The sequence below is a fragment of the Scyliorhinus canicula genome, chromosome 13 (genome assembly GCF_902713615.1).
Source record: "Scyliorhinus canicula chromosome 13, sScyCan1.1, whole genome shotgun sequence".
Classification (NCBI taxonomy): Eukaryota; Metazoa; Chordata; class Chondrichthyes; order Carcharhiniformes; family Scyliorhinidae; genus Scyliorhinus; species Scyliorhinus canicula.
In genome coordinates, this window is record NC_052158.1 from 122,757,871 (window position 1) to 122,776,558 (window position 18,688).

The following is an 18,688-nucleotide window of genomic DNA, read 5'->3' on the forward strand; positions in this document are numbered from 1 at the left end:
TTGGTCTTGGATGCTGTCGAGGTCTGACTGCGATATGAGGTTTCCAATTTAAATCGGAAGCGAGACTGGTTAACCGTGACGACAGCACACCACTCGTCGTCAGGATCCACAGTGAGGATTGAAAAGCGGTTTGCAGGCACGGTGGAGGCCAGCTCATGCGTGGTGATTATGCCCACCCGGTATGGAGACTCGAGGCAGTCAGCATCGGGGTCGGTTGGGCTGTCGGGATCCGAATCCTGCATGCCTTGTTGTACACAGTGGACACGTCTGCGCTGCAGCTGGGATCGCTTGTGGACACATCATGACGCTGATGTCAGCGCGTTCCGTGTGCCATCGCGCATGCGCAGTGCAGTCGGCCAACGTTCGCACTTGCGCACCTCTGTCTTTGGCCTCGTCATCCACCCGGTTGTGGCGCGCATGCGCAGGGACCCGGGTAGAGCGCGCGAAACGGCCACTCTCCTTGATGCTCAGGCCTTGCATTGTTGCAATGGCCTGCACCCTTTCTGCTTCATGGGAGACTAGTTTTGCATTTTCTGCCGCCCTCATCTGGGAGTAACGATTCCTGGCATCCTCATGGACGACGCACGTTTCGATGGCAACGGAGAGGGTCAACTGTTTGATTTTGAGGAGCTGCTCCCACAGGGAGTCGGACTGGACCCCGAAAACGATCTGATCCCGGATCATGGAATCGGCCGTCGAGTCATAATTACATGACTGCGCTAGGATGCGGAGATGGGTCAAGAAGGACTGGAAAGTTTTATCCTTACCCAGAAGCCTCTGATGGAAGATGTACAGTTCAAAGCTCTCATTCACCTCAATGTCGCAGTGGTTGTCGAATTTCAGCAGAACCGTTTTGAACTTCGTCTTATCTTCGCCATCGGCAAACGTGAGTGAGTTATAGATGTGGATGGCGTTGTCCCCCGCAGTTGACAGGAACAGCGCGATCTTTCGGGCATCCAATGCTGCCTCGAGGTTGGAGGCCTCGATATACAGGAGGAACTTCTGTTTGAAGACTTTCCAGTTGGCGCCGAGGTTGCCGGAGATCCGGAGTTGCAGAGGAAGTTGGATCATTTCCATGCTGCTGGATAGCTGCGTGCTGGTCATTGCAGATTCACTCGAAGTAGGTTTGTTAGAGTTAATAGCTCTCTGGTACCATGATGTGTTATCTGTGGTGGTCTAACATCGACTGCAACTGGATGCAGTAAAACGAGACACAGGCTTCCGACACAGGAGGTGGTCCAACACTGTTTTATTGAACCTGTTGATTGCTGTACATAATCTGCTGTGGGTTGACACTCTATTAATCTAACTGATAACCGCCTACTGGCTTGACCAGACTAGCTCTCTATCACATGGTGATGATGTTCATTGGCCTGTGCACTGCAACTTTCTCCCCAGCCGTGTCCTGTGAGAGAGGGAGAGCCTTAATGCCCTATGGTGGTGTCCTGTCTAGTCATTGGCTGTTCTGTGTTGTGTGTGTTCATTGGTTATCCTGTGTGTCAATCACTGCCTGTCTGCATCTCATGATATACATAAGTGGATATTATGACAGTCAGCAGAGTTACTCATGAATAGAAGGTTGCATACCACACTTCCATACTTTGCAAAGAAGGACGAGAATACAGTGATACCGCAAGAAATTCAAAACATTAAAGAGAAACAAAATCAGTTAGAACATAGAACATAGAACAGTACAGCACAGAACAGGCCCTTCAGCCCTCAATGTTGTGCCGAGCAATGATCACCCTACTTAAACCCACGTAACCCGTATACCCGTAACCCAACAATCCCCCCATTAACCTTACACTACGGGCAATTTAGCATGGCCAATCCACCTAACCCGCACATCTTTGGACTGTGGGAGGAAACCGGAGCACCCGGAGGAAACCCACGCACACACAGGGAGGACGTGCAGACTCCACACAGACAGTGACCCAGCCGGGAATCGAACCTGGGACCCTGGAGCTGTGAAGCATTGATGCTAACCACCATGCTACCGTGAGGCCCCTATCATGAGTTCTATCATGAGTGTCTAGAACTTTACCATCTCTGGGTAGTGATGACATTGTGAGAGTATAAGATTCAGGCAATTGGTCAAAAAAGCCATTCTACTTAAAGAAGCAGCACCTCATTCCTGCACTGTACAGACAGAGGAAGGGTTGGTTTTCAGAAAAAATTGTTGCGCACTCTTGAAAACCAGAGAAGACTTTCACAACAACGTGATGAATGACAAATCTACATCAGAATCAACACAAGCTGCAATGTCAGATAGTTTATGAGCATGTCATGGAGAACATTGAATCTATATCTATAAGTTCTGAGCAGCAAGGTCAAACCTTCAGAAGATCAACCAGAGTCAGAAGAAAACCTGATCGACTCAATTTGTAGATTGGGACTATTTGTACACACTTGCTTGCTGTTCTTGTGTGTCTATATATATATATGTAGTTGCTGAACCAGTTTTAAAAATTAAAAAAAAATTATACTGTTAGACTCATAGGCTCATCATATCACATATAAATATACTGATTATAATATATTAATTTATTCTTTCAAAGGAAAGGGGATGTGGTGATATAGTGGTTGTGTTGTAATTCACCGACTGACACTAGGAGTATCACTAATATATAAGTGAATTAAAGGCAGCTGACCTCAGACTGACTGGAGGAAGTTGAAGAAAGACGTTATTTGATTTTACCATTTTTCATCTGTTGTCTTGTATATCGTTTCCCCAGTTAATGCTAATACATCATTTATACCTTTAGCTACAAGTGCTCTCATAATAAATCAAGCCATCTGACAAGAACATTACAGGTTTGGCTGATCCAGTGCAGCTCAAGTGCTGCTCTAACTTGTTGGGGGGGGGGGGGGGGCTGGTGGGCGCGGTCCTGGCCAATCAGCTGGCGAGCCACCATTCGCTGTGAAAAGCCCGTGAGGCCTTGTTAAGGGGACTAATTAACGTTGAATTGAATTGCCAGCCTCGTTGTCCAAGCGCCGGGAAGCTCGCGGCAAATCCCGTTCGCTACCACACTTAGACATTTTTCCAGAGAATCGCGCCCAATGTCCATATCAGTAAAGATCACAATTGCAAAATTTATAAGCAAAGCACTCAACCTCTGCATATGTTGTCGCTTTGTGTATTTGAAATGTCTTGAATAATAAAGTCAGTTGGGGATTTGTTCATCTCTGAGAAACCTGAAGATTAAGTTCAAGGGGCTATCCAGAACTTTGTTCGTAATTAAGATTTTGGTAGAATCATCAGTAAGACCATATTATTCCTGTCTCAAAATATGACAAGTTTCCCACTGATTTCTGTGATCAGATGACAAAATAGTTTGGGTATCTCACAGTGATGCAGTTGAATCTTTTTTAAAAATTAATTTAGAGTACCCAATTCATTTTTCCAATTAAGGGGCAATTTAGCATGGCGAATCCACCTACCTTGCACAACTTTGGGTTGTGGGTGCGAAACCCATGCAAACATGGGGAGAATGTGCAAACTCTACACGGACAGTGACCCAGAGCCGGGTTCGAAACTGGGACCTCAGCGCCGTGAGGCACCAGTGCTATCCACTGAGCCACCATGCTGCCCCGATGCAGTTGAATGTTGATATACTGTAACAAAAAAAAATCTCTTGGATCAGTAATTTTATTATAAGATTTGCATAAAAATGTTTTGCCTAAAATCTTTTTACCAGTTCCTCGTCAGGCAATAATTCGGCCCTAGACAGAAAGAGCAGAAAACAAACTACTGGACCTCTCAAATGTGCTACTATTATGTTATGTAGTCGAATTTGGCAACAGTCCCCTATATAAGTGCATGGTAATTTGCATTGCTTTGAAAGGGATAATGATTAAAATCAGGTTTGATTAAGGAACTCTATATACAGTACTTGAAGTAAATTGACCATGGTACAAAGGAATTTGACGTCTCGTTCAAAATGAAGCTTGTCGGAGATATGCAGCTTCACTGAACTCAATGTACTCAGAGAAGAGGGGAGCTCAGTTCACCACAAGAAAATCAATGGGGGAACTAAGTGCCAGTTTTGGCATTTATGTCAGCCTTGACCATGTTATCTGAGGTGAAAAGAGGTGAACTTGCCAGCCAGAAAGCAGAGCACTGTTCTTAGATTACTCAAGCATAGCTCCTGGCATGTCGACAAAGTCACCTGATAATATCTGCCAGTTGGAGGCACTTAAATTAAACTCATGTTAGTTGTTAAACTCATGGCTCCTGCCTTGGGTAATGTACCAATTTTGAAACGCTTGCGTCATGCCAACAACAATAATGTGCATTCATGCAACAGCGAATTACCCTTAAAAAGTGCTTCATTGGCTGAAAAGCGCTTTGAGACATCTGGTGGTTTTGCAAGTCCAACCCTGCTTCCTTCCCTCCTTCTTTTCTACCTTTCCTTTCTTCCCCTGCTTCCCTTCTTTCCTTCCTTCCTTACTGAAAAATGAAAAAATGAAAATCGCTTATTGTCACGAGTAGGCTTCAATGAAGTTACTGTGAAAAGCCCCTAGTTACCACATTCCGGCGCCTGTCCAGGGAGGCTGGTACGGGTACTTCCTTCATTTCTTCTTCCAAGGTGCTTAGCAAGTAAGAGTAACAAAAAAAAAACCAATGTCGGAGTAGCTAAGACAAGGAAAGATGACTGAAACCCTGGATGGAAGGTTTGAGATGTTTTGCAACGAGAGCTGTGGGACTGAGTGGATAAGGAAGGAAATTACAAAGATCAAGACAAAGGCAGATGAAAGCCTGTCACCGTTGATGTAGTGAGGGAGATTTCAGAGGTGGTGAGAAGCAGATGATTGCAGAGGTTTAAAAGGACTGTAGTGCGGGAGTAGAATACATGGATCAAGTAGGGTAAGGACATTTGGGAAATTGGAAATTAGGTCAATGGTTTTGAATTTAATGTGTTCGGTGGACTGGAGAAAGTATAGGTTGGTGAAAAGTGTCATGTTCTGTGGACTGGCCGATATGAATGATGCACTACAGAACATCTAGTTTAAATAATTTATTATGAAACAACTGCGTGGTGCAGATAACTGGAATAAATAAAGAACAAACTACGAACACTAACTATTATAGAGCTACTGCAAAATACGTCTATCCAATCACACAACTTACTCCCAACTGCCTCGAGGCATAGAGCTGCATGGTAGACTTACACTGCCACAGTGCCACCTGCTGGTCGGAGGTCATATATATATATATATATTATATGCAGAATTGCTTTATCGATATCATCACATCCCCTTTTCTTTGGAAAATGTAACTATTTACATTCATTAGATCTTTTTTGACAGTTCAATATGATATGCATACCTATTTACAGTCTGTCACAAATTCTCTCAGGTTTACGTCTTAGCCTTGTTGATCTTCTGAGTGGCTGCTGAACTTCTGAAGTGTTTTATTTTTTTGAAAGATCAGTTTCCTATCAGGTCTTTGAGAAACTGACTCTGCATGGTGTGCAGGCTTTTATCATTGCTTTAATGTCGTGGCTGATGCCCGGCCAATAGACTGTGTCCTCGGTTCTTCTCCTGCACATCCCTCTTTTTTTGAAAGGTCAAGGGTGGGATTCTCCATTGGCCGACAATGAAATCAGGGCATGCGATGGGGCTAGAATCGCTCCTGACGTCGAAATCGGGGCAGTCGCCGGTTTGACGCAGAATCGCGATGTTCCACCTCCCCGAAAACGGCATCTATGCGATGCACACCACGCGTAATTGAAACACCATTCGCACATCATTAGTGAGTCCACCTGAAATCTCTGCCTCTGATGGGCCGAGTTTCCAATGGCGTGGTCCATGTGTGTTCTCACAAATCGTGAGAGAGGGCGAGGGCATACGGACAGTGTCCAGCATGCCATACTTCACCTCCAGCTGTGCCGTTGGCTGAGGGGCTTCTGCCAAGGCTGGGGGGAGTACTGGGGGGTGGCCAGGAGGAGGACTCTAGGGTTGGATTGGACGGGAACGCATCACCATTACCGCAGCTGGCAAGGCAGCCATGCAGCTGACAGCCTGCTTTAAATCTGGTGCCCATCATCAATGGACGCAGGAGCTGTGCTGTCAGTGTTAATGGCTCGGGACAGTGTGTCAGCTATGATGAGGTCCTTTCCAGACCTGTGTAGACCTGTGTGAAGTCATACCTCCTCAGCTTCATCATCATGAGTTGTAAGCACGGGGTCATATCATTGAGATTTTTTCAATTATGCTGACCAGCGGTCTATGATCAGTCTCAACTAGGACATGGGAAGGCCTTACACATAGTGGTGAAATTTTGTTTACCTGTGATCAGCCCCAGGCGCTCCTTCTCTATCTGTGCATACCTGCACTCTGTGGCAGTCATCTCTCCAGATGCGTATGCAACTGGGACCCAGTCCGATTGGTCATCCTGTTGGAGGAGTACCACACCAATTCCATGTTGACTGACATCAGTGGAGATCTTTGTGGGTTTTGTTGGGTCGAAGAATGTCAGAGTTGGAGCTGCCATCAATTGGTGCTTTAGATCCACCCACTCTTCTTGGTGGCGTGGAGTCCAGTCAAACTCTGTATCCTTCCTTATCGCGTTGCGTGATGCTGACGTCCTTGTTGATAAGTTCGGTATAAACTTGCCGAGGAAGTTGATGAATCCAAAAAACCTGAGCACACCTTTCTTGTCTCTTGGCTGCTGCATGTTCTGGATTGCCGCAATTTTTTCATTATCCGGCCTCAACCCTTGAGCTGATATAGTGTCACCCAGGGAGGCCAGAGATGAGCGTGTGAAGGTGCACTTGGATTGGTTGAACTTCAACTCAAATTGGTGAATTCTTTTGAAGACTTGTCTTAATCGAGCAATGTGGTCTTCCTCTGTCATTGACCATATGATGATGTCATCGGCATATACTCTGACACCTTCAATGCCCTCCGTCATCTGCTCCATGACTCCGTGAAAGATTTCAGATGTGGAGATGATACCGAAGGTATACGATTATAGCAGTATCGTCCAAACTGCGTGTTGAACGTACACAACAGTCTACTGGAATCGTCGGGCTGCATCTGCCAGAAGCCTTGGGAAGCATCAAGTTTGGTGAAGATGCAAGCGTTTGCCATTTCACATGTTATCCTCTCTCGCTTGGGGATGGGGTAGTGTTCCCTGCGAATGTTTTTGTTCAGATCTTTGGGATCGAAACAGATTCTGAGGTCACCTAATGGCTTCTTGACACACACCAGCGAGCTGACCCAGTCAGTCGGCTGTGTGACCGTTGATATTATGCCTTGAGATTGTAGGCGTAGGAGCTCTGACTTTAGCCTGTCCCGCAAGGGAGCTGGTGCCCTCCTAGGTGGATGAATGACAGGTTTTGCATCTTCCTTGAGCAGGATTTTGTATTTGTAAGGTAACGTACCCATGCCACGAAAGACGTCAGGATACTCACTGAGCTGCAGCTGAATGTCATTGTCTAGTTGTGATGAGTCATTCGTGTGCATGAATATTAACTGGATCAGCCACGAGTCCTTGCAGGCTTCAGCATCTAACAACGATGTATTTTTGTTGTCCATGATCTCAAAGCGTAGTCCTTTCGTGACCCTCTTATTGACTACTTGTAGGTGGCATGATCATCTTGAGGTGATCTGATTGCCAGTGTAGTCCTTAACTTGGATGCAGCAGGTATCATCTCGTGTGTCTCTGGGATGGATGTGAGATCTTTGCTTGTAATCAGGTTCGCGGACGCTCCCGTGTCAAGCTTGAACGTAATTGAGAAATTGTTCACTTGCACCCGTGGTGTTCCATTCACTTTTGGAGTCAATGCATTAACGCATTGAGGATTCGTGGTCGGTGCTTGAAGTTCCTCTGCCAAATCCATTATTCCGACGAAGTAAGTGTTCTCCCAAGAGTGGAAATCTTCGCGGTCAGAAAAATTTTCTTCGGGTGTTTGGTTTTCCATTGTATCCACTGTGCGAACCTTGAGGTTTGCATGTTTCTGTGCTGGAGAGTGATATTTTGCTGTTGACATACACTGGGGGGCAAAATGATTCAATTTGGAGCACTTTCAACATCTTTTCCTTTGTGCAGGACATTTCCCTTTTAAGTGGGCATTGCCACAGCGGTAGCATGCCATGACGTTCGTGGCGTCATGCGTAGGAAGTGATTGCGTATGCGCGAATAGGTCCTCGGGCTGAGTTTGGTATTTTGCGTATATATTTGAATTGGAGCCGGTGGCCGGAAGAAGATGCCTGTGAGGAGAGGACACAATTTTAACTTCTTCCACCTCGTGGAGGAATTTCTCCCTGTTTTTTTTTCTGAACAAACTCAAGGTACAGCCGTTTCTTTTGTTCTTGCGCTGTGCAATTTGCTATGATAGTTTTTAGAGTTAGATCATTTTGTTGCATTAGTGATTCCCTTTAGTGTTCATCGGAGAGTCCATAGATTAATTGATCTCTGATGATGGAATCTGTTAAATCAGCATAGTTACAGACTTGTGCTATTAATCTGAGATCTGTGGTAAAATTAGAGATTGTTTCGCTGTTTTTTTGGAGCCTGTTGCGTAGGTTAAATCTTTCCAGAATTTCATTAGCCCGTGTTTTACAGTGTTCTTCAAATTTTGCGAGTATCACTTAAAATTTAGTTTTGTCACGAGTGCGATAGATTACCTTACACTGGATGACTGTAGCTCCAACATGTTAGGAAACAGAGCTGACTTAAATAATTGATACTTTATTTGTGGGTATTAGAAATGAGGTGTAAGTTTAAGTATAACCTTAATTTATGTTTCTGCACTTGTATGCTCAGGAAGGTTTAAAACATTAGGTAGCTTCATGTTAAACAAAGCTCCCTGCATGTCTGTGGGTTTTGGTTTCATTTTAAACTGCGCCTGCATTGTAATTAAAGGTTTATGATGTAAAAGCAATAAAAGAGGTATAAAGAAACTAAGCTGTTGCTAAGTTAGCGGAGTCCCACACTGAAGAAGCACTTTGTTTCAATTAGAATCAGGTATCTGAGAAGAAAGCACCTCTTACAGCCAGAAGAGGTAGGACAATGGAGTAAGGAGCAGAAAACAAGTCCAGGAAGCTAAAGTACAGAAGTTCTCGAAACCAGGGGATGAAAAGAGAAGTCCCAGAAAGACTAATGTCAGAGTGACAAGGAACTGGAATCTGAACAAGGTACTGTTCAGTGAAGTTAAAGAAAGGGACGGAGAGAGGCTCCCAGTTAAAGACAGAGCTGCAAGGTGAAGACCTACCGAAGTCGGGAAGAGAGAAGCCAGGCATCCTAAGTAATCCTGAGGTTAGTGAGACTTTAATACAGTCTGTGAAGCAATGGTGTTCTGCTGGCATGGTTGGGTATCTGAGAGATTTGTAGAAGCCTCAAATTATGTGGCAATCAGGGCAGGGGAATATTGAAAGGAGAGGTTGAGATCCAGGATCTGGATCCATGGTGAAAGCATTTGAGAGAAAGCCTTGTGTGGGAGAAGATTCCAAGTCATGCTCCAGGGTAGCCAGTTGGTTCACAGTGCGACAAACATCTGGGAGATTTAATGAGAAATCCACAGAAATTGTATTGTGGAACCTGCCACTTGGTTTCAGTATGGTGTGTCTGACCAGATTTTGCCTATTGGTTTATGTGGACTGCATACTTACTGAAAACATTAGAATATAAGTTATATTTTGTAACTTGTGGTACCCTGACAGATTACTATATACCTTTAAAGATATAGCTAGGGTGAAGGAGTAGTGTATTATAGTTAATCTTTTCTTGTTTGATAAAGCTTTTATTCCTTTGTAAAAGTTAATAGGCATCCCTGCAAATCGATTCATCCAGGTAGCCAAACAAAAAATAAAAGTTGCAATCTATTGAGCTAGTGTTCCGCTCTGGGACCAGACTGTCCAGTATTAAAGTATCTGGGGTCATAATATAGAACAGACAAGAAGCTCAACAACATCCAGAACAAAGTCGCCAGCTTGGTGGACAACCCATTAATCAACTTGACTATTCATTCCCTCCATTACCAACATACAGTGGCAGTGTCTATTATACACAAGATACACTGCAGTAACTCATCAAGACTGTTAACAGGGCAGCACGGTAGCATAGTGGTTAGCATAAATGCTTCACAGCTCCAGGGTCCCAGGTTCGGTTCCCGGCTTGGGTCACTGTCTGTTTGGAGTCTGCACGTCCTCCCCCTGTTTGCGTGGGTTTCCTCCGGGTGCTCTGGTTTCCTCCCACAGTCCAAAGATGTGCGGGTTAGGTGGATTGGCCATGCTAAATTGCCCGTAGTGTCCTAAAAAAGTAAGGTTAGGAGGGGGGTTGTTGGGTTACAGGTATAGGGTGGATACGTGGGTTTGAGTAGGGTGATCATTGCTCGGCACAACATCGAGGGCTGAAGGGCCTGTTCTGTGCTGTACTGTTCTATGTTCTATGTTTGACAACGCCTTCCAAACTCACACCACGGCTACCTAAGAGGATAAGAGCAGTTGGTGCATGAAATACCACTACCTGCTCGTTCCCCTCCAAGTCACACACCACCCTGACTTAGAACTATATCACCACTCCTTCACTGTCAGGCGATCATAATTCTGGAGTCCCTTCCCAGCAGCAATGTGGTTGGATGCACTGCAACAGTTCTAGAGGTGGCTCACCACCGCCTTTGCAAGGGCAATTAGGGATGGGCAATAAATGCTGACCTTGCCAGCGATGCTCGCATCCCATGAAAGAATAAAAAAGTGATTTGTTTCACAATAAAAGTTATTGCAAATAATTCACTTAAGTCATAATATTTCCTTTATCACCATGTTAACGTTTTTACTGAAAGGCCACAATCTTGTATTGCTCGGGCAGGCAGGTGGCCAACCTGGAAGCATATAAAACCATGCAAGATGACGTTGGGCACGTGTTTTTGATGCCATCGCGTCCTCGTGTAATATTTTGGTTCCCTTTTCTCAGTAACCCCTCTCCTCTCACCTTCCCCAGCAATGCTCAGCCTTTCACAGAATGTATATCACACTGGATGGCTGTTGCACAGCCAGTGTAATATTGCAGTAGCGACGTGATCTCGGGTGGGAGTGAGATTTTTAAAAAAAAATTTAGTGTATCCAATTTTTATTTTCCAATTAAGGGGCAATTTATCATTGCCGATCCACTTAACCTATATATCTTTTGGGTTGCGGGTGAGAGACACACGCAGACACAGGGAGAATGTGCAAACGCCACATGGACAGTGACCCAGGGCCGGGATCGAACATCGGACCTCGGCGCCGTGAGGCAGAACTGCTAACCCCTACACCACCGAGCCACCCAGGGTGGGAGTGAGTTTCAGATCCACCCCCACCCACGTCAACTTTGGACATGCCTGAAGTAAAACTCAGGCTGAATATTTGCTGTATCATATAATCATAAAATTGGTATTGGCATGTGAAAGTACCTTTAAGAAATGAGTGCTTATAAATGGGTATGTATATAAATATCTGTCGTGAGAGAACCTTTAAGAAATGGGTGTTTACTACTGCAGTGATGTCAGAGAGTGGGTGGAGCTGGGCTGTCTGTCAGCTTTTTACTTTCATTTTAAGCTATTTGCTGCAGGGTGTGTTTTAGTTTCGTTTTCAGAGCTGGATAGCTGCAGTCACAGCCAGAAGGGGTATTAGTCTTTCTCTCTCTGTAATTTAAAAACTGTAAATTGATCCTTTGGTGATTTAAAACTAATAACTGCTCTCAGTAGTGACTTTAACCTGATGTGCTTCTGTTAAAAGTTCTTTTTTAAGTCTTATGGATGTTAAAAGGACAGCTTAAGGATTACTTAGTGTTGTATTCTTTGGGGGTTGTGTTTGAATTAATGGTTGCTAAGGTGTTCACTGTATGTTTTAAAAAGGTTAACTTGAGTTCATAGAATAAACATTGTTTTGCTTTAAAAATAGTTTTCCATTTGTGCTGTACCACAACTGTAGAGTGGGCCATGTGCTCCCCATATCACAATCTATTGAAAGTTGTGGTTCAGGTGGACTCCATGACAACACTTTGGGGTTCTCTGAACCCTATACACAGAAGCCATGCATGCATGTGTCCATTGTGTCTGTGTTGGTCCTCTGTAAGAATTACAGGCGGGATTCTCTTCCCGGGATGCCCAGATCGCATTCCCTGATGGGCCGATAATTGGGCATCGGGGCAAAATCAGGGTCGACGCCGGGCACCGACCGGAGCGCAATGTTCCAACCCTAAGAATCAAGGTCTATGCCGCATACCAGCGGAAGCATATAAATAAATGTGAATGGATCTTAATGACCTATTTGCATTTATTTAGTAGGCCCGGTGCCCTGTGCTCTGGCTCTCCATGATTCTCCGATTCCCACAGCTGGGAATCACGTGAGCGAGTATCACTTGTGGTCTTTATCAACATGGCCCTGGCATGGTGGACCTCTCGGTGGGCCAAACGGGCAACTAAGTGCATTCCAATCACTCAAGGGTTGATTGCATTGCACTTACCTCTCTTTGATGCGGTTAATGCATATAAACATTGGTGTTTCGCCACTTGGGCCACTGAACCATGAAGGGAGATGAATAAATCAAAGCTTTGGGAGCTGCCAATCACAGACCATTACTAGAAAGCTATAACTGGCTTCCAGCTAATGGATCTGTGGGAACCAGACACAGGCCACTGCTGTTCTTCCAGGAGCTAATTGTCTTCAAAATTCCTTTACGTGGTGTGGGTGTCGCTGGTTAGGCCAGCATTTATTTACTTTCCCTATTTGCCCAACAGAAGGTTGTGGTGATTTGCCTTCTTGAACCGCTGCAGTCCAAAGGTGTAGGTGCACCCACTGTGCTGTTAGGGAGGGAGTTCCAGGATATTGCCCCAGCGACAGTGAAGGAGTGGCAATAAATTTCCAAGTCAGGGTGGTGAGTGACTAGGAGCGGAACCTCCAGGTGTGAGGTTCCCAGGTATCTGCTGCTCTTGTCCTTCTCGATGGTAGTGGTCGTCGGTTTGGAAGGTGTTGTCTAAGGAACGTTGGTGAGTTACTGAAGTGCATCTTGTAGATGGTACACAAGCCTGCCACTGTTCATCGGTGGTGAAAGGTTCGAATGTTTGTGGAAAGGGGAGCAATCAAGCTGTCTGCTTTCTGCTGGATTGTGTCAAGCTTCTTGAGTGTTGTTGGAGCTGCACTCATCCAGGCAAGTGGAGAGTATTCCATTACACTCCTGACTAATGCCTTGTAGATGGTGGATAGGCTTTGGGGGATCAGGAGGTGAATTACTCGCCATAGGATTCCTAGCCTTTGATCTGCCATGGTAGCCACAGTATTAATATGGCTAGTTCAGTTTCTGATCAATGTTAACCCTCAGGATGTTGATTGTAGAGGATTCAGCGACGGTAATGCCATTGAATGTCAAGGGGCGGTTAGATCCTCTCTGTCAGAGATGGTCATTGCCTGGCACTTGTGTCATGCAAATGCAAATTACCACTTGTCAGTCCAAGCCGGGATATTGTCCATGCCTTGCTGCATTTGGACATGAATTGCTTCAACATCTGAGGAGTCACAAATGGTGCTGAGCATTGTGGGGTCATCCGAAAACATCCCCACTTCATACCTTATGATGGAAGGGAGCTCATTGATGAAGCAGCTGAAATGGCTGGTCCCAGGACACTACCCTGAGGAACTCCTGCAGTGATGTCCTGGAGTTGAGATGATTGACCTCCAACCACCACAACCATCTTCCTTTGCACCAGGTATGACTTAAACCAGTGAAGAGTTTCCCCCCTAATTCCCTCTGACTCCAGTTTAGCTAGGGCCCCTTCATGCCATACTCGATCAAATGCTGCCTTGATGTCAAATGCAGTCACTCTGACTTCACCCCGGGCATGAAGCTCTTTTGTCCATGTTTGAACCAAGGCTGTAATGAGGTCAGGAGCTGAGTGACCTTGGCGGAATCCAAACTGAGCATCCGTGAGGACGTTTTGCTGAGTAAGGGCCACTTAACAGCACTGTTAATGACTCCTTCCATCACTTTGCTGGAGAGGAGACTGATCGGGCAGTAATTGGCTGCTTTGAATTTACCCTGTTTTTTGAGTACAGGACACACTTGGGCAACCTCCCACATTGCCGGGTAGATGCCAGTGTTACAGCTGTAATGGACATGTGGAGTTTCAAAGTAAATGTTACATCTGCAATTCTTTTCAGTGCCGCTATCTGGACTGTTCCATAGCCTCTAAAAAGGGTTCCTTTTCTGGGGGTGAAATCTGTGTGGGGAGGTCCATGGTGGGGTCCCTTTAGGCAGGAGGTCTCTGTGGTGTTCCCCTATTACAGGACTCCCTGGGGGATTCCCCATTTTACAGAGGCCCCTGGGGGAGAGGTCCTCTCTAATACAGGGGTCCCTGTGGTAGTCTCCCTATTACAGGGGTCCCTGTGTGGGGTTTCCCTATTACAGGCATCTCTAGAAGTGTCTTCCTTTTACAGGAGTCCATCTGGGGGCTCTCCCTATTACAGGGCCCCCTGGGGTCTCCCTATTACAGGGCCCCCTGGGGGTCACCCTATCACAGGGATCCCTATAGGGGTCTGTGTGGTTGGGAGGGGGTCTCCCTATTACAGGAGTCCCTGTTGGGGTCTCCTTATTACATAGGTCCCTGAGGGGGTCCACCTATTACAGGCATCCCTGGGGGGGGGGGGGGGTCTCCCAATTACAGCATCCCTATTGGCTATCTCTCTATTACATGGGTCCCTGTGGGGGTCTCCCTATTACAGGCATCTCTGGGAGGGTCTCCCTATTACCTGGGTCCCTGTGGGGGAGTCTCCCTATTACAGGGGTCCCTGAGGGGGGTCTCCCTATTGCAGTGGTCACGATGGGGGGGGGGGGTCTCACTAATATAATAATAATGTAATGTAAGAGTACCTTTAAGAAATGCGTGTTTACAAATGTATGTGTATATAAATATCTGTAGTGAGAGTACCTTTAAGAAATGGGTGTATACTACTGCAGTGATGTCAGAGAGTGCGTGGAGCTGGGCTGTCTGTGAGCCTTTTACTTTTGTTTTAGGATATTTGCTGCAGGGTGTGTTTTAGTTTTGTTTTCAGAGCTGGAGCTGAAGCCAGGCCAAGCAGGAGTACTGCTGTTCTCTCTGCTATGAAAAGACTATCCCTTGATCATTTGGTGAATTCAGAATTATAAATGTTTTCAGTAGTGACTTTAACCTGATGTGCTTCTGTTAAAGGTTTTGTTTTAAAGTTGTATGGATGTTAAAAGGAAAGCTTAAAGGATTACTTAGTGTTGTATTCTTTGGGGGTAGTATTTGAATTAATGGTTGCTAAGATGTTCACTGTACGTTTTAAAAAAGTTAACTTGAGTTCATAGAATAAACATTGTTTTGCTTTAAAAAAAATACTTTTCCATTTCTGCTGTACCACACCTGTAGAGTGGGCTGTGTGCTCCCCATACCACAATCTATTAATAGTCGTGGGTCAGGTGAACTCCATGATACACTTTGGGGTTCACTAAACCCTGGCCCATAATAAATTGGGGGCTCGAGGGGAATAAAAGTCTATCTATTGGATTGGCTTAGTGAACTCAAAGACAGTGAGGGACATATTGTCGTTGCTTATCAGGTGTGGTATTCTAGTTTAAGTGGGGAGCGTGTTGTGGACAATGGCTCTGATGTTTTTGGGGGTGGAGACGGTCACATGCAGCACCTTTTGTACAGAGACTGAAAGCAGACTGTTTTATTTGGCAAAAACATTGCAGTTAACATTACCTGACAAAATGCGAAAAGATGAGGTAATTATGGCGGTGGCTAAGCATTTGAAGTTGCCTGAGATACAGTTTGACTCATCGGAAATAGCAAAAATTCAGTTACAAATTAAACAAATGGAATATGAGAAAGAATTAAAGCAGCTTGAATACGAAAGAGAGGAAAAAGAAAGAGAGAGAGAGGAAAAAGAAAAGGAGAGAGAAGAAACGAGAAAAGAAAGAACAGCCCTAGCAGAACAAAAAGAAAGAGAAAGGGAGGTACAGATCAGTTAAAAAGATATAGAGAGAGAGTTTGAACTTCAGAAAATGGCCATGAAATATGACAGTCAGTTAAAATTGGCAGGCGTAAAGGGAAACGTACAGTTGGATGATAGTGATGAGGATAGTGAGAAATAGCATCATAGTCGAAGGCTTGGTGGGAATCTATTTAAATATGCCCCATCATTGCCAAGGTTTGACAAGAAGGAGACAGAAGCCTTTTTCATTTCATTTGAGAAGGTGGCTAAAGAAATGAAATGGCTACAGGACATGTGGGTAGTACTGATTCAACCAAAGCTGATAGGTAGAGCGAGTGAAGCGTTTCATCAACAACAGAAGAGATATCTGGGACGTATGAGGAGGTGAAAAAATCCATCTTAGGTGCATATGGACTAGTGCCTGAAGCCTACAGACAAAGGTTAGAAATTTAAGGAAAGAATTTGGTCAAACATACGTGGAGTTTGAAAGGATCAAACAGAGTAATTTTGATAGGTGGATAAGGGCTTTGAAAATAGACCAAACGTATGAAGCTCTCAGAGAAATTATACTTTTGGAGGAGTTTAAAAATTCAATTCCTGATGTAGTGAGAATTAGAACATAGAACATAGAACATTACAACGCAGTACAGGCCCTTTGGCCCTCAATGTTGCGCCGACCTGTGAAGCCACTCGAAAGCCCATCCACACTATTCCCTTATCATCCATATGTTTATCCAATGATCATTTAAATTCCCTTAATGTTGGCGAGTCCACTACTGTTACAGGCAGGGCATTCCACGCCCTTACTACTCTCTGAGTAAGAACCTACCTCTGACATCTGTCCTATATCTATCTCCCCTCAATTTAAGCTATGTCCCCTCGTGCTAGCCATCACCATCCGAGGAAAAAGGCTCTCACTGTCCACCCTATCTAATACTTCATGTGGAAGAGCAGAGGGTTAAAACTGCGAGATTAGCAGCAGAAATGGCAGATGATTATGAATTAGTTCATAAATCAAAGCTTGGTTTCTGACATTAGTTTCAGCCTGTGAAGGATAGATAATGGGGACATGAGAAATACTCAAGTGGTAAAGGTAAAGGTGATCTAATGGGAGATAATAAGGAGAGTGTACCTCAAATTAAAAAAGAAATCCAGGAGGATGGAAAAGAAATAAAACATTTCAAATGTTTTCATTGTAATAAACTAGGCCATGTAAAGTCACAGTGTTGGTGGTTGAAGAAAAGCACTGGGAAGGCTGTTGTGGTAAAACAGGATAAGACAGTAGGGTTTGTTGAAGTGGCAAAGGAAAGCCCGTGAAGTGAAGGAGGTGCAAAAGATTGTACAGCCTGATCAAGAGGTGATTGATAAGAAGGTGCCAGATCTCTTAAAGAATTTACTTGTGTGGATAAAGTTTACTCAAGTGTATCAGGAGGAGCAGGTAAAGAAGTCACAATTTATTTTTATTTTAAAAAAAATTTAGAGTACCCAATTATTTTTTCCAATTAAGGGGCAATTTAGCATGGCCAATCCACCTATCCTGCACATCTTTTGGGTTATGGGGGTGAAACCCACGCAGACACGGGGAGAATGTGCAAACTCCTCACGGACAGTGACCCAGAGCCGGGATTCGAACCCGGGTCTTCAGCGCCGTAGGCAGCAATGCTAACCACTGTGCGATCGTGCTGCCCTAAGAAATCACAATTTTAAGAGGTACGGGAGCTAGTCAATCTTTCATGGTAAGAGATGAGGAGTTATGTAGTCTGGGAAGAATGTTGCCAGAAAAAGGTGGTAATATGTGGAATTCATGGTGAGAGGAGTAGTGTTCCATTATATAAGGTAAGGTTGGAAAGTCGTGAAGAGTGGTGAAGTGGTAGTCGGAGTAATAGAGAAACTATCTAGTCCCTTAATACAGTTTATCTTGGGTAATGATATAGCTGGATCGCAGGTGGGGTTGATGCCTATTGTGGTTGATAAGCCAGTGGAAAATCTGACAACTGAAGGGTTGAAGGACGAATATCCTGGGTTTTTTCCGGATTGTGTAGTAACAAGGTCGCAAAGTCACAGGTTAAGACAAGAGGAGAAATCAAAGAGTGAAGATGAAGTTCAAGTGCAATTATCAGAAACAATTTAGCATGGTGGTTAGCATCAATGCTTCACAGCTCCAGGGTCCCAGGTTCGATTCCCGGCTGGGTCACTGTCTGTGTGGAGTCTGCACGTCCTCCCCGTGTGTGCGTGGGTTTCCTCCGGGTGCTCCGGTTTCCTCCCACAGTCCAAAGATGTGCGGGTTAGGTGGATTGGCCATGCTAAATTGCCCGTAGTGTAAGGTTAATGGGGGGATTGGATATACGGGTTATGTGGGTTTAAGTAGGGTGATCATTGTTCAGCACAACATCGAGGGCCGAAGGGCCTGTTCTGTGCTGTACTGTTCTATGTTCTATGTTCTATGGTTGAAAAAGAACAAGAACAGGTGGAGGATGAGGCGGATATTTTTAGTTCAGGAAAATTGGTTGAGTTCCAACAAAAAGATATAGAAATAAATCGGATGTATCAGAAAGCATACACAGAAGAGGAATCTGAGTGTATACCAGGGTGTTTTTCCCGTAAAAGTGATGTCTTGATGAGAAAATTGAGACCTTTACATATGTAGGTGGATGAAAAGTGGACAGAAGTTCATCAAGTAGTATTGCCAGTAGGATAGAGAAAGGAGCTGTTGGGAGTTGCACATGAGGTACTAGTGGGAGGTCAT